This window comes from Hemiscyllium ocellatum, assembly GCF_020745735.1.
Source record: "Hemiscyllium ocellatum isolate sHemOce1 chromosome 27 unlocalized genomic scaffold, sHemOce1.pat.X.cur. SUPER_27_unloc_40, whole genome shotgun sequence".
NCBI classification, from domain to species: domain Eukaryota; kingdom Metazoa; phylum Chordata; class Chondrichthyes; order Orectolobiformes; family Hemiscylliidae; genus Hemiscyllium; species Hemiscyllium ocellatum.
Window position 1 is genome coordinate 152,192 of NW_026867510.1, and position 11,986 is coordinate 164,177.

Below are 11,986 nucleotides of genomic sequence, written 5' to 3' on the forward strand. Positions count from 1 at the left end.
TTGGGGAGATTGGAGAGTCAAGTCACTTCTCCGGGACACCCGCACCAATCAACCCCATCGCCCTGTGGCCTAACATTTCAATCCACCCTCCCATGCTGCCAAGGACATGCAAGTCCTGGGCCTCCTTCACCGCCGCTCCCTCCCCACCCGAGGCCTGGAAGAAGAACACCTCATCTTCCGCCTCAGAACACTTCCACCCCAGGGCATCAATGTAGATTTCACCAGTTTCCTCCTTTCCCCTCCCCCAACCTTACCTCAGTTCCAACCTTCCTGCTCAGCACTGACCTCATGACCTGTCCTCCTTGCCAATCTCCCTTCCCAACTATCCGCTAAACCCTCCTCTCTGACCTGTCTCCTCTATCCCCACCACCATTCACCTATTTTACTCTTTGCTACCTTCGCCCCAGCACACCCCCCACCCAAATTTATCTCTCCACCCTGGAGACGTCCTGCGTCTATTCCTGATAAAGAGCTTTTGCCCGAAACTTCGATGTTCCTGCTCCTCAGGTGCTGCTTGACCCGTTGTGCTTTTCCAGCACCATTCTGATCTAAACTCTGGCTTCCAGCATCTCCAGTCCTCACCTTTGCCGACCCAATACACCCAGTGTGCCGATTTCTCATCAACAAATTGACACAAGCAGACACAACTTGTGCAGAAACCCTAGCCACATTACCTTACATTAAATACATCTGTTAAATGGTGTCCAGACAACTCAAACCTCTCAGCATCATGGTAGCCCACAAATCTACCAACACACTTGAACAGCGGCTAATGAACCTGAAATACCCGATACAAACAACTAGCAAACGAATGTTAGTTACAAAATATCATTCAAGGAAATATACACATGAACTCTGCCGCACAGTTATCTGTTGAAAATGTGTTGCTGGTTAAAGCACACCAGGTTAGGCAGCATCCAAAGAATAGGAAATTCGATGTTTCGGGCATAAGCCCTTCATCAGGAATGAGGAGAGGGTGCCAGGCAGGCTAAGATAAAAGGTAGGGAGGAGGGACTTGGGGAGGGGCGATGGAGATATGATAGGTGGAAGGAGGTCAAGGTGAGGGTGATAGACCGGAGTGGGGTGGGGGCGGAGAGGTTAGGAAGAAGATTGCAGGTTAGGAGGGCGGTGCTGAGTTGAGGGAACCGACTGAGACAAGGTGGGGGGAGGGGAAATGAGGAAACTGGAGAAATCTGAGTTCATCCCTTGTGGTTGGAGGGTTCCCAGGCGGAAGATGAGGCGTTCTTCCTCCAATCGTCCTGTTGTTATGTTTTGCCGGTGGAGGAGTCCAAGGACCTGCATGTCCTCGGTGGAGTGGAAGGAAGAGTTAAAGTGTTGAGCCACAGGGTGGTTGGGTTGGTTGGTCCGGGCGTCCCTGAGGTGTTCTCTGAAGCGTTCCGCAAGTAAGCGGCCCGTCTCCCCAATGTAGAGGAGGCCACATCGGGTGCAGCAGATGCAATAGATGATGTGCGTGGAGGTACAGGTGAACTTGTGGCGGATATGGAAGGATCCCTTGGGGCCTTGGAGAGAAGTAAGGGAGGAGGTGTGGGCGCAAGTCTTTCATTTCCTGTGGTTGCAGGGGAAGGTGCCGGGAGTGGAGGTTGGGTTGGTGGGGGGTGTGGACCTGACGAGGGAGTCACGAAGGGAGTGGTCTTTGCGGAACGCTGATAGGGGAGGGGAGGGAAATATATCCCTGGTGGTGGGGTCCGTTTGGAGGTGGCGGAAAGGACGGCGGATGATACGCTGTATACGGAGGTTGGTGGGGTGGTAGGTGATTTCTCCAGTTTCCTCATTTCCCCTCCCCCGACCTTGTCTCAGTCGGTTCCCTCAACTCAGCACCGCCCTCCTAACCTGCAATCTTCTTCCTAACCTCTCCGCCCCCACCCCACTCCGGCCTATCACCCTCACCTTGACCTCTTTCCACCCATCACACCTCCATCGCCCCTCCCCCAAGTCCCTCCTCCCTACCTTTTATCTTAGCCTGCCTGGCACCGTCTCCTCATTCCTGATGAAGGGCTTATGCCCGAAACGTCGAATTTCCTATTCCTTGGATGCTGCCTAACCTGGTGTGCTTTAACCAGCAACACATTTTCAACTGTGCTCTCCAGCATCTGCAGACCTCATTTTTTACCCGCACAGTTATCTGTGGCAAGAAATGCTGGGATGAGATAAGGAAGATATTTTCAGCCAAAAAGAATCGACACTGAATGGTCAACCATTTACAATCACCCTTTGTTAGCCCAGGATGGAAGATCCGAAGGGATAAACAGTTTTCTTATTTTCGGAAGATTCACAAATATGAGACTGGGTTTTGGTGTTTGTTCCCTTTCCATTCCCAGGATCAGTGGGTTGGGGCGGTGAGTTGGGGAAAGTGAAATGTGCCTGTGAGCAGCTTGTGGGGCTATTTCAGCTTCCCCTCCTCTGACAGCGCTGTGACGTGACTCTGATGTTCTCAGGGACACTGACTGACGTGAGACAGTGAAAAGTGTCTCGTTCCTGCAGATCAAGAATTCAAACAGTATGCCGGCTTCAGGACAATGAGAAAGATTAATTGGGGTGTGTGAAGAAGCTGTGAGCTGCATTTCAAACAGTTAGGTGGAGTCGGATGCGTCATCCATTGCGCCCGCGGCCCTGTGCGTATCTAACGCCACCATGCGGCAGAGTTCTGACGTTAACACGGACATGCGCAGCAATGGGAACAGTCACAAGGTCAACAACCAAAGATAATCACAGTCACTGCTTCCCTTCCACGGTCCCAACTTTGTGAAGCAGTATCTTTCACTGGCAAAGGAAACACCCTGCTTCATTTCGATCACGATTTCCAGCCCCTCACTGTTCTAGTCTCATTTCCAAACACTTGGCTCATAGCCTCAAAAGAAGCTCTGCGGGTATCTGCTTGTTCCACCCGAACAGGCAGTGGGTTGCAGATTCCCACCAGTCCCAATGTGAGTGAAATATCTTTCGCCCTCCACTGATTTGAATCTTAAAGAAAAAACCGGGGAACAGTCTCCCTTTCGTTTTGACGACATTTCCAATTTTGTAGTCGGCAGGGGTCACACCTGCGTGGGGAAACCGCAATAGATTTCACGTCCGTCGCATTCACCACTCTGCCCACGAATAAAGACCCACACTGACAGCTTCATTTCCCAGGTCTCTCTGCCTGTGGAGCTGAGAAAGAGTGAATTATTGCTGGGTTTGTTTGAATCCAATCACTTCACAGGTTACGAAAGGGTTAAATATCTGCAAATGGAGAGTCTGGTTGTTTCACACCGAAAGATGAAATGAACTTTCAGTTAAAAGCAAAAACAGAAATTGCAGGAGCAACTCAGCAGGTCAGGCAACATCGGTGGAAAGAGAATCAGAGACAATATTTCAGAACTCTGTTTTCTCCCACAGATACTGCCAAACCTGCTGAGTTTCTCCAGCAGTTCATCTTTCTGTCTCGGATTCTCAGCATCCGCAGTCCTTTACGTTAGAAATTAAATTATTTCAGCCTCATGTGCAGGAATGAGAATCATTTCAATTTCCCAAAAAATCGGCAGAGATTTCAAGGCATTTGGAAAAAAAGTAAAAGTGGCATTAGGAAGAACATTTTGGCACAAGGAGTGGTTCGGATGCGTAAATCTCTGTCTGACTGTGACAAAGAGGCAGATTCACGTACACAAAAGGGAATTCTGTGGTCATGTTCAAAGTAACAATGTGGAGACTTAAAGGGAGAAGGTAAGAGAATGATACGAATAGAGACTCTTATTTACTTGCTGTGTAGAACCAGCAGAGCTAAGGTGGGCCTCCAAATGCGCTGTGACACGCATTGTGATTCAGAGTAAACTCACAGTTCGACCAACGGAAGGTGGGAATTTAGAAAAGTTTATATTTACACAGTCTCCTCACATCAACGCAACAACAAAATGGTTTAATAATCCGCCAATGCAGAGAACCCGGTTCCTGGAGATGGGACAAACTGCTGACTCAGGGCTATCAGTCCACATTGCTCTCTTTGCCACCAGTTCAGAGGGAGAACATTGGATGGCCAAAGGAGTGAATAACGATCTGTGTAGGAGGGTGACTAACTGTTAATGAAGACTGTTGCTGGCTAACGATATGTCGTGTGTAACAGCAGAAGATGTAAAAATAAGGCCTCGTGTGAGTGTGGTCGGGGTCAAGGGCATGGGGGAGTTCGGGTCCGAACAATATTGAACTCGATGTTGAAGACTTGATGACTATAGGATCTCCAAGTAGAAAATGAGGCGTTGGTCTTCAATCAGGGGCTGAACTTTGCTGGAATATTGCTGCATGCCTGAGACAGAGAAGTAGGCCAGGGTACAGAGTGGAGTGTTAAAGTGACAGGCAACCAGAAGCTCAGGGCCTTTTTTTCGGCAGAACCGAGATATTCTGCGAAGCAGTCACCCAGTTTATGCTTCATGCTACTTTGGGGAAACCACACCGTGAGCAACGAATGCAGTGGACTAGTTTGTGACAAATGTGCAGGTAAAGTGCTGCTTCACCTGGAAGGTATGTTCGATCCCTTGGATATTCAGGATGGAGCAGGTAAATGGGCAGGTGTTACACATTCGGCGGTTGCAGGGGCAAGTGCCTTGGGACAATAGGAGGTGGTTGTGGGGTGTGAGAGTGAAGGACGAGTGGACCCGAGGTGTAAGCCCTGCCCATTTACCTCCTCGCATATATAAATCCGTGAAGTTGAAAGAACACTCCATAGAATGATTCAGTACCACGTGACTCATGAACTAATTCGTATTCATGTTCCGGGGCCAGCGCCATTATTGCGTCACAGCAGCTGCAGGCCATCACCGGGGGCTCGCACTATGACGTCATGGTGCGACTGGAAGTCCCCGGGACAGTTTATCAAAGAAACCTCCCTGTGGGTCAGCGCAGCCATGCATCGGGAAGCACTGGGATGGCGAACCACTATCAGTTTAGATGGGGAACACATCTCCACATTACACAGCCTCGAGGCAAATTTCCCTTCCTTTGACTTAAAGTTCAAGAGCACTCAAACCGAAATTCCCAAGGTACGTTTGGCAGAATTCCTTCCAGGTGTTCGCTAAATATATCTATGAGCACTTTGTTAAAGTTTGAACATTGCGAGTGTTGAAATTTTGTGCTTTTGAGCGAAATCACAGTTCAGAAAAACAGAATGTGGGAATTTAGACAGAGTTTATACTGGTACAACGGCGATATGTCTGCGGGTGTGTGATGGAAGCATCACCCAGAAGGGAAACCATCTCTCCTATTCAGTCAATGTCGTCTTCAGCAACTTTCCCGTCTAACGGCGCACTGTTCTGCACCTCGCCTTCTCATCTCTTTCACAAAAAACTTCGACATAAATATTTCACATTGATATACTGGCCCAATGTGCACAGTTGAGATGACAGCCTCGCGGAGGTCTGACTGGTCTTCTGTTGTTCTCTGTATCCTGTGTTGAGGAGGGCAATGCTTATCACTGGTCACTCCGGTGTTACAGAAAAGTTTAGAAACAAAATGTTTTAAAATTCTACCAGTAGAGAGGACCCGGGACAAACAGCAGCAGGGAGACAGAATGAGAAGGAGCTGTTCTGGAAACTCTTTGCCGCTTGCAATTCTCAGAGCAATGTCAAATGTATTTCACACCGAGCAAGACTCAGCTGGCTGAAGAGGAACAGCGGGGGGGCTTGCGCAGTGTCGGTGTTGCTCGTTGGTCTCTGGGTATGATTCGCGGTTTGGGCCTTCTATTGTGCAGGCTTGCAGGAGATCCAGGGTTCGAATCTCTGATGAGCCTGCGTTTCCAGGTTTGTGCAAGAGTGCCCGCTTAACTTTCTCAAAACCCACTCTTGCTAAAGTAGGTTGGGCTGCTTGGAGTACAAATTGAGCAGAAAGCAAGGAAGTGAAATGATGGAATATTGCGCTGACGTCAGTGGTGCCGTGTTTAGGGAATGTTAGCGATGAGGGCAGATTGGAAAATTGGGACAGCTCTCCTCGGAAAACAGAAGTTTGAAATCTGGCGTGTTTGAAGTTTTCCAAGTCATGTGGGGTCCAGACAGGGAAAGTAATGCAGTTGAAATGCTCCCACACCTGAAAGGATCGGCAGAGTTTTAAAGTCATCAGGAAAAGAACTAAAAGAGAGATTAGAAAGGTGAGGTTAGGGTCAGCAAATCTTCTGACATTGACAAAGAGGCAGATTCAATAGACGCATAAGGTAATTCGCTGGTCATGTTTAAAGTAACAATGTGCAGAAATACACGGAGAAGGCAAGAGAATGATACGAATAGAGACACACGTTTACTTACTGTGTCGAATCAGCAGAGGGAAGGTGGGCCGCATGGCCTCCGTCTGCGCTGTGACACATGCTGTGATTCAGAATGAAATCACAGTTCGATCAACACAATGTGGGAAGTGAGAAAAAGTTTTTATTTACACAGCCTCCATACGTCTACGCACCAGCATATTACACGACAGCAGTGGAGGTCTTTGACATCAGTCTGGAACGTGCATGCCGCGTGCCAGATGAAAAGCTGAAGGGACCTGGGAAAACGGGAGCGGGCTGGGCCCATAACGCAGAGATCGATGGGTTGAAACCATCCTCTGCTGTTGTTCGATGTCTCCTTGAGCAGCTTCCTTTTGTAATGGTGCTGTGCTCTGTTCTGTATCTTGCCTTTGCACCTACTGCCTGAGTGTCTGAATACCCTGTATCATACCGATACACTAGCGAACCTCACACGGTTCAAGTAACATGCTTTTGGAGGTCTGAGTGGTCTTCTCCTGTTCTTCATCAGTTTCCTATGAACTGATTCGCAAAACCACTTCTCTGAGATGCCAATGAGCTGAAAAAGTTGAAACGCATGCCTTGCGGTTTCGCCCATTCCCTGCAGTAATTCGCCACGCCGGGCCGGACGTGAATGACAAGACGATCAGCATGTCAGAAACTGTATCACCATTCAGACACAGTCCCTTACTATTAGGACAGATATCACTGATTGTGAATCACCTCAGAAAGAGACAAGTGGCAGACAGTCGCGGTGGACTCGATGGACTTAACAGCCTCTGTCGGCGGGAGAATTGCAAGTAGAAACGAAATGGTTCAATTATCCACCAGTGGAGACAGCCCGGTTCCTGGGGACGGAACAAACAGCAGCGTCCTGGGAGCAGGGAGGCAGAATGAGAAGCAGATGTTCTTGAAACTCTCTGCTGCTTGTAATTCTGGGAGCAATGTACAATGTATTTCGGACTGAGCAACTCCCAGTTGCTTCAGGAGCTGGGCGCGCATATGGTTTTTGGCTCATTGGTCTCGGGGTATGATGTCAGTTTTGGGTTTTCTAGCTTATACAGACGGGTGGGAGGTGCCGGGTTCCAATCCCAGGCGAACCCTCATTTCTTAAATTGACCTGAGCAAAGATGCCGGGTCAGTTTTCTCAAAAGCCGCTTTGTTAAATCAGATCGGACTGCCTGAATTAGGGATGGGACAGAGGGACCATTGCAGTGAACACGGCGAAGGGAAACACTTGCTCAAAGTGAGAACAAGTCTTGCAGATTTCTCGCCGGCGCAATCTGAGTCTGAATGAATCCTCCACCTGTATTACGCTCAATTCTGAGGGTGATACTTCAGGAAGCGGGGAAGTGAAGTGATTGCAGACGGCGCTGAACAGGTTGAAGTGAATGGTACCGTGTACGAGGAATGTCAGTCATGAAGGTAGATTGGAAAGTTAGGGCAGTTGTGTTTGGAGAACAGAAGGCTGAAAACTGGCCTGATTGAAGTTTTCCACATCATGAGGGTTTTAGACAGAGGAAATAATGCAGTGAAAATGCTCCCAGGCCTGAAAAGATCGAGAACAATTTGGCAGAGATTTAATGTCATCAGGAAAATAAGCAAAAGTGACATTAGGAAGACCGTTTTCGCACAGGGAGTGGGGTCAGTAAGTCGCTGTCTGACAGTGACAAAGAGGCAGATTCAATGGACACAAAAGGGAATTCGGTGGGCATGTTCAATGTAACAATGTGCAGATTTACAGGGAGAAGGAGACAGAATGAGACACGTATTTACATATTGTGTTGAACCAGCAGAGCTAAGGTGGGCTGCATGGCCTCAGTCTGCACTGTCACACATTTCGTGATTCTGAGTGAAATCGGAGTTAGACCAACAGAACGTAGGAAATTTGGCAACGGGTATATTCTGCCCAACAGGATACTCCATCACAGCAATGAAAGTGTTTTGACATCATTCTTGATGGTACATGACACAGTGCAGATTCAAAACCGAGTATTCATTTGAATCACTGAGTAATTTGTTTAGTTATTCAGTTGAGGTGAGTGGAGTTGCGCATTGGGAGCCACTCCAGTTGATCTGTCGAAGCCGTTTTCTCCTGTGTGATAGTCCCACCAGCACTCCAATTTGCTGTGCTTCCAGTCAGTAGATGCAGATTACTGTCCCATACTGATCCACGGGCCACGATGACCCAGCTGTGGTGACAAGCTTGTGAAGGTCTGAGTGCTCTTCTCATGTTCTCTGTCGGCCTCCTATGATCCGAATCATCAAAACTCTCTTCTCCGAGATGGGAATAAACTGATGAAGGTGAAACACATCAGTTGCGGTGTGTTCCATGCGCAGGAGGCCCTGCTGTAATTCCCCACGCTGTCTCACACAGCAGCATCCTCTCGGTGAATTACGCTTGGCAAATAAAAACGATTGAACCAAATCAGTGTCCTCCATTGGATTTTACTGACACCGTTTATACAATTCAGGCTCACCGTTAATGTGGAGAGGGGCCGTCAGACTGTAGTTTCCGCTCCTTCTGTTGAATAAAGATAATTTTAACTGTGTCCAGTGAGAGGAAAGGATTTGCTGTTGGTGGGAAACATTTCTATCTGAACTCGTTTGTCACTCTGCTATGAGAGAAGGAGCTGGGACCTCCTGATAGTTTGAAACACAAAGCTGATAATCTCTTGATTATGTTGTAAAAATATCGGTATAATGTTTTTCACACCGCGCTGTCACCAACTGAACGAAACGGCTGTGTGTTTAAATCCCGTGATGAACAGTTTGTCTTTTATTTCTCACACTGGGGGGAGCTGAGCATTGCCCCAAACACTGGGCACACCACCTCCCTGATTCAGTGTTCACAAATCAAACTGACAGCAAAGCTTCACTGTGATCGAAAGTTTCCGGGAAGAAGATTTGGCTCAACAGAAAAACGGAGTAAACGTCCTCCTTCCTTGGTTTGAAACATAAACGGTCGACTTCAGTGAAGCCTGACGTGATTTGAACACGCAACCTTCTGATCTGGAGTCAGATGCGCTACCGTTGCGCCACAAGCTCACGGGTGGCCAGTGGTCTCTATTCATGATTAAAGGAAATGATCGCACTTCAATGATTTTACGTTTTGAGTCGCAACGGAGATCAACAGTTCATATCTGTTCTGTTCCTCCCCCCTCTCTTTCTGTCTCTCGAAACAATTTCCAACTCTCTCTCAATAAAAATCTGAAAGAATTGCGGATGCTGTATATCAGAAACAAAAAAAACAGGAGTAGCATGTGACCCTTCCACAGAACTGATGGTGATTGGGAAAATGTCGGTTTATATGCAGGAGATATTGTGGGAGGAAGGCGGAGATCAGGACAGGGCCAAAAGCGAAGGAAGAACTGTTGGACAGATAAAGGAGTTGATAACGATCTGCGTGGGAGGGTGAATAACTGTTAATGGAGACTGTTCGTGGCTAAGTAGTGTGGAATGACAGACGATGTGATAACAAGGCTTGGTGTGTGTGGGAGGGACGAGGATACCATGGAGTTCAGGCCCTAGAATTATTGAATTCGATATTGGGACCGGAGGGATGTATGGTCCCCAAGTCGAATATCCAGTGCTCTTCGTTCTGCTGGTGCTGAGCTTCACTGGGACAATACAGCAAACCTGAGACACAGATGTTGGCCAGGGAACAGGGTGGGGTGTGGAATTGGCAGGCAGCTGGAAGCTCAGGGTCTTTTTTGCAGGCAGAGCGTAGATGTTCTGTTCAGCAGTCACCCAGTTTATGCTTCGGTTCCCCAATATAGATGAGACCACATTGTGAGCAGCAAATGCAGTAGACTGGTTCTGGGAAGTGCAGGTAAAGTACCACTTCACCTGGAAGGTAAGTTTGGGCGCTTAGATAGTGAGGAGGGAACAGGTAAATGGGCTGGCGTCACACATTCAGCAGTTGCAGAGGAAAGTGGCGTTGGACTATTGGGGTAGGAATGGGGGTAGGGTTGATGGGAATGAATGAAGTGTGGACCCAAGGCATAACTCCTGCCCATTTACCTATCTGCCAAAAAGAGGAATATGTTAAGTGTGTACAAGGAAATTTTCTAATTCACAATGTGGATGTACCTACTGGAGAGGGTGCAAAACCTAAGGCCAGCAACCCCAATTCTATTAACATTAGAATCGTGATTGAAAATAATATATCAGATCTAAAAGTTGAAGTTCTAAATTGGAGGAAGATTCAGGTATTAAGCAAGATCCTACAAAAGCTGATTGGGGGCAGATGTTCGCAGGTTGCTGGAAAATGGAAAGCCTTCAGATATGAGATAACAAGAGTCCAGACAAGTATATTTCAGTTAGGGTGAAAGGAAAGGCTGGTATATGTAGGGAATGCTGGATGACTAGAAAAAATGAGATTTTGGTTAAGAAAAACAAGGAAGCATATGTCAGGTATAGACAGAGAGATCGAGTGAATCCTGAGAGTATGAAGGCAGTACAAGCATACTTGAGAGGGGAATCATGAGGGCAAATAGGGGGCTTGAGATAGCTATGGCAAATAGAGTTAATGATAATCCAAAGGGTTTTTATAAATACCTTAAGGACAAAAGGAAAAAAGGGAGATAATAGGGCACTTGAAAGATCAGCAAGGCGGCCTTTGTCTGGAGCTGCAGTAGATGGGGGGGGGGGGGGGGGGGGGGGGGTGCGTGGAATACTGAACGGATATTGTGCATCAGTGTTTACTGTGGAGAAGGGCATGGAAGATATAGAATGTGAGAAAATAGATGCTGACATGTTGAAAAAATGTCCATATTACAGATGAGAAATTGCTGGATATCTTGAAATGCATAAAAGTGGATAAATCCCAAGGACCTGATCAGGAGTACCCTAGAACTCTGTGGGAAACTAGGGAAGTGATTGCTGGGCCTCTCACTGAGATATTTGTATCATCCATAGTCACAGGTGAGGTGTCGGAAGGCTAGAGGGTGGCTACTGTGGTGCCAGTATTTAAGAAAGGTGGCAAGGAAAAGCCAGGGAACTATAGACCGGTGAGCCTGACATCCGTGATGGGCAAGTTGTTGGAGAGAATCCTGAGAGATAGGATTTACATGTATTTGGAAAGGCAAGAATTGACTAGGCATAGTCAGCATGGCTTTAAGCTTGGGAAATCATGTCTCACAATCATGATTGAGTTTTTTGAAGAAGTAACAAAGTGGATTGATAAGGGCAGAGCAATAGACGTGATCTATATGGACTTCGGGAAGGCGTTCATCAAGGGTCCTCATGGGAGACTGGTGAGCAAGGTTTAATCTCATGGAAGCTGAAAATGTGTTGCTGGAAAAGCGCAGCAGGTCAGGCAGGATCCAAGGAGCAGGAGAATCGACGTTTCAGGCATGAGCCCTTCTTCAGGAATTCATGGAATGCAGGGACAACTAGCCATTTGGATACAGAACTGGCTCGAAGGCAGAAGTCAGAGGGTGGTGATGGAGGGTTGCTTTTCAGACTGAAGGCCTGTGACCAATGGTGTGTCAGAAGGATTGATGCTGGGTCAGCTACTTTTTGTCATTTATATAATGATTTGTATGTAAACGGAGGAGGTATAGTTAGTAAGTTTATAGATGACACCAAAATTGGAGGTGTAGTGGACAGCAAAGAAGGTTACCTCAGATTGCAACGGGACCTTGATCATGGGCCAATGGGCTGAGAAGTGGCTTTTGGAGGTTAATGTAGATAAATATGAGGTGTGGCATTTTGGAAAAACAA

The 11,986-nt window shown here is 47.5% G+C and overlaps 1 non-coding gene across 1 annotated transcript; it reads right to left on the reverse strand.

The window, feature by feature from the left end:
- Positions 1 to 9,234: 9,234 nt before the first annotated feature.
- On the reverse strand, positions 9,235 to 9,307 carry trnaw-cca (transfer RNA tryptophan (anticodon CCA)). The gene has a single exon. It is a non-coding gene; the product is annotated as a tRNA-Trp (tRNA).
- Positions 9,308 to 11,986: the final 2,679 nt, after the last annotated feature.